Source organism: Schistocerca americana, chromosome 7 (genome assembly GCF_021461395.2).
Source record: "Schistocerca americana isolate TAMUIC-IGC-003095 chromosome 7, iqSchAmer2.1, whole genome shotgun sequence".
NCBI classification, from domain to species: Eukaryota; Metazoa; Arthropoda; class Insecta; order Orthoptera; family Acrididae; genus Schistocerca; species Schistocerca americana.
The window spans coordinates 287,873,055-287,878,026 of record NC_060125.1 but is presented as its reverse complement, the minus strand read 5'-3'; the positions used below and the strand labels follow the sequence as shown (position 1 = coordinate 287,878,026).

At 42.0% G+C, this 4,972-nt stretch overlaps 1 non-coding gene across 1 annotated transcript; it reads left to right on the top strand.

The window, feature by feature from the left end:
- The first annotated feature begins 1,678 nt into the window (after window positions 1-1,678).
- Window positions 1,679-1,752, top strand: Trnat-ugu. The gene has a single exon. It is a non-coding gene; the product is annotated as a tRNA-Thr (tRNA).
- The last annotated feature ends 3,220 nt before the right edge of the window (window positions 1,753-4,972 follow it).

Genomic DNA, 4,972 nt, shown 5'->3' with positions numbered 1-4,972 from the left:
TTTTATGGTTTTGTTACTAACATTGCATCTTCTAATCTAAGTGATGGTATGAGAATGAACGAAAAGTTCGGAACGAATAACTAATAAAAATATTATTTGTAACTCTCGTGGTAACCGTAGTTCACGAATTACAGATCTATCGAGTTGCTGATCCTTACACCAATACACTGTTGGAAGTACTTAGCCCAATATTTTCACTAACGTAGAATTGCAAACCCAGGACATATGCTTTCTAAACTATTTACTTCTGTTTCACGTGACTAACACAATAAGGGGAGAGCGAACATTGGGCCCTACCGTCGGTCGACGATGAAGTCGTTACAGCACTAGTTAGCAACGTGGAAGTATGGGGAAGGAAATGAGCGATGTCCTCCTGAAATGAGCCATTCCAGAAATTGCCTTAATAATTTTGGAGGAACCACGAGAAATCTAAAGTAATCCGAAGATGATTGGTCGGATGGAAACTTTATCTGCACGCCCTACTCCTAAATGCGAGTTCACTGGCTTACTCATGTGCTATCCCGCACGGATTTTACAAATACACTTAATACAGTTACATAAATTAGAACAATTTGGGATTATTATGCTGATGTACTCTTTGCTTCTTCAGCCATCAGGAGCAATCCTGAAATATTTTATTCGATCTTATCCAGGAAGGTAATATTTATTTTTCTCTCTACAGTATTTCGGTGAGTGACGTGGACACCTTAGGGAGGTGGCGAGAGCGAAATGCTCGTAGCCTTGAATCCCACGACACGAACACTTTTGATTACGAAGAACAATTAATTAACTACTTCAACTGTAACTATTCGAGTTTGAATGTTCAGCAAATAGGTATTTTCTATCATTCATCACTGTCATTTCTGCTGCATGTTTTTATCTCAAAACAGGCTGTACGCTAAGAAAGTTTGTCAGTACTCCATTTAAGATTTCCTCACTTTCAACAAGAATGGCTCGCCGATACTGTCATAGTATTTCCGCATTGTACATTTTTCACACATTTTAGATGTTCTCTTGCTTCTTCAAGATGCAAGTCAAGTGTATCCTCTTTAACAAAATGGCTCTGAGCACTATGAGACTTAACTGCTTAGGTCATCAGTCCACTAGAACTTAGAACTACTTAAACCTAACTAACCTAAGGACATATTTATGAAGACAGTAACTGTTCTCGAAAGAACAGATACTGTTGATGACCGTGCAGCTTTTCCCTGGAAAAAATAATGACTAACTGAAACCCTTAGCTGCCGACAGGTGTTGTTGATATACCTCGATGTGGACAGCTGAAAACGTGTGCCCCGACCGGGACTCGAACCCGGGATCTCCTACTTACATGGCAGACGCTTTATCCATCCGAGCCACCGAGGACACAGATGAATAGCGTGACTGCAGGGACTTATCCCTTGCACGCTTCCCGTGAGACTCACATTCTCAATTGTCCACAATCCTACCTATGTAACGTACCTTACAGACATTTGCCCATCCACTTCTCGAAAGAACAGATACTGTTGATGAATTGTGGACAGTCCACAATCCTACCTATGTAACGTACCTTACAGACATTTGCCCATCCACTTCTCGAAAGAACAGATACTGTTGATGAATTGTGGACAGTTGGGAATGTGAGTCTCACGGGAAGCGTGCAAGGGATAAGTCCCTGCAGTCGCGCTATTCATCTGTGTCCTCGGTGGCTCAGATGGCTAGAGCGTCTGCCATGTAAGCAGGAGATCCCGGGTTCGAGTCCCGGTCGGGGCACACATTTTCAGCTGTCCACATCGAGGTGTATGAACAACAACTGTCGGCAGCTGAGGGTTTCAGTTAGTCATCATTTAACCCAAGGACATAGCACACATGAATGCCAGAAGCAGGATTCGAATCTGCGACCGAAGCGGTCGGGAGGTTCCAGACTGAAGCACCTAGAACCGCTAGGCCACAGCGGCCGGCCCTCTTTAATTGGAAGTTGTTTTTCTGTATTTTGTGCTTTCATTAATCTGGTTTTGGACATGTAACAGCTTGCTGGTCTTTACTCTTAATTTACTCTCATTTTTCTCACGTTATAGAACATTTACTAGAACTAATACTGTCGAAGGCGTTCCCAAGTTCCACCACCGCCTTGAAAGCAAGACTTCTTGGCTTTTCCAAATTTTAATTTCATTAAAGAATGACTGGCACGAAGTGATTTAATTATTTTTAAGCTTGATTCTCATTTAGTACGTAGACGATTTTTTCTTCGGATTCTTTTGTATATATATAACTTTTATAAATCATACCTCCATTATCAGATGTACGTTTAGTTTCTACCACATTTGCAACCATTGTGTTCTGTTGAACTGTCTATTAGCTCTCTTCGGTGATCTTTTATTGTGCCAATATCCGAATCGCTGTAGCCCAAAAACGCTCATATTAGGTGCGGATGGTTCCATGGACCGCAATAGCGAATGGTGTCCTGGAGCGACTTTCTCGTCCCTCTGTCCGTGTCTTCTCGTCAAGAAGACAACGTCGGAGTCGTGCAGAAGAGTGAAAATACGGCGGTCAGCAAAGCTCAGAAAATTGTTAGAACGCCGCAGTATTTCACTAGTTATTGACTTATTGATGGATGCTTCGCATATTTATGCAAAGAACGTTTTGCGGCTGTGGGGTTCAACGTGGAATACAAAACAATGTTTAACTTGTTTTTTCTACATCCAGTTTTGATTAGTTGCAGTAATTCTTTCGTAATATGATAAGCACCCAGCCATAGCGTTTGATGAAGGCTGCAATAGCGTCGAATTGATACCACTTATGAAGGTAAGTAGCAAAGGGTCCAGTGAGTGGAGGAAACATGTAAGAAGTCGGAACGAATTGACCTCGTCTTTCATTTTAGGCGTATGTTATTATGCGTGACGCAGCAACATCCACGAGAAATTAGACTGTTTTAATGAAACACAATATCGACGAATAAAGAGTAACTTTAATCTATCTTAATTTCACTCTTTTTCTGCTACTATATAACTACTTAGTATTACGTATTTGCACTACTGTGAGAGTCCATTCTTGTTTCCGCCTACTGTGCTCCGTAGTTTATCGGTATTTTGATTCCTTAGCTGTGGCTCGACACTTTCTTTTTTTAAATATCCTACTCCTATCTCTCCACATCATAGGAATACTTATACTCACGGCCACCCGTTCCAGTTCGTAACTGCTCTGATAACCTCCTGTTTTCAGCGATTTCACAGGGAAGCCGTGACAGAAGACCCTATATGAAATATGCTGTAGCTTACTACCTTATTGCAATTTCAAATATCTGAACTGTTTGCATACGGAACGCTTAAAAAAATTCCATACATCGTACCGTTAGCTAGCACCCGAACACGAGGTCATGAGCTCGAATTGCTTAGTGCACGGGAAATCACTATCACGTAACTTTAATATTCTGTGCCGTGATTTATATCTTCGCAGAAAGACATTTCACTGAAAACTGAGGCAAAATCTTCTTGTTACGGTCATCTTGACAAGCCTTTCGTGTGTCAGGGACATACACTGCCATTGAGAGGTCTTTCGAATGGTATCACTATCACTTTGTATCTACTGTCGATTTCCTCAGTAAATGACACGATTTATCTATACTCACGCCAGCTTAATGCAAGTAGTCGTTTTGACAAATGATGTTGCCAGCTACTGTAATATGTCTTCGTGAAAAAAATTTAAAATGTTTGCGGTCACTGACGAAACATTTTTATTGAAAAGACGGTGAAACCAGAACAAAGAATTGTGTAAGATAGTGCTTGAAGGATTAATACTAAATTACTAAAAGTGACTGTCATAAAAAGCAAAAATAATCACAGGTAACTAAATATCATCCATGTCATTAAAAACGCGGCGGCGTTCCAGTAACGTGACAGCCGTTTCATGAAAACCAACTTCGACAGTATCTACTATTTTACTATTTGGTATGTTTCTAATCACTGGGGCAAATGTTAACGACATTGTGTCGAGAGTAAAATGAACACAACAGCCAACAACAGTGAACATGACGGGATTCGGCGCATCATTTAACACGGTGTCGATAGTGCAGCAGACATGACTTTTTGGGACATCGCAGCAAGGCTGTTACCTGCCGGTGGTCACGCAAGATATTTCCGAAGCCAGGAGTCGTGGAGTTGGCCGATGGTCTCTGTGACGTGTCAGGAGACGTCGAAAGCCGGAATGGGGACCGCGGACAGCGAGCAGTCTCATACAATACGTGACGAGAGTTCCCGGGTGGGCCGGTGCGCCGATGGCCGGGACCGTAGCAGCACACTATACCAGGGGGAGGGGAGGGGGAGGGGGAGGGGGGAGGGGGGAGGGGGGAGGGGGAGGGGGGAGGGGGAGAGAGAGAGAGAAAGAGAGACAGAGAGAAGGGTCGGAGGAAGGGAGGAGGGAGGAGGGGCTAGCTTCAAACTGTCCACAGTGAGCATGTTTGTAAATGCAAATGTTGCAGCACGACACCTTGAAACGCAGCGAAATGGTTCGGAGCTATATAATGCTGTGTTCCCTTATGTTATTTTAACTTTTTCTATCGCGATTATATCGTCGTCTAAATATTGTGCAACAGAATCCCCTAAGCTAGAAATACTTTGATACTTCAAAGCTATCTAAATTTATTATTAATGTAACATTGTCACAGCGAGTTATTAAGTTTAGTTATTTGTAAAAATAGCTGTAAAGAAATGTTCAACACGTGAAAACACGTGACTGTAGGTTTTTAGCTACTGCTAAAATTATTTGATGGAGAAGTTACGTATCTTATTGTAATACTTAATTTACTCTTATTTCATTAAGCCAATTGTGATCTTGCAAAATTGTTTTAGGAACCTTACAGAAAAAACTAACAATGATCACGGAAGTAAATGAAATATTACCTAGTAACAACCATATTTGTTATCTTGCCCGCATCTCGTTGTCGTGCGGTAGCGTTCTCGCTTCCCACGCCCGGGTTCCCGGGTTCGATTCCCGG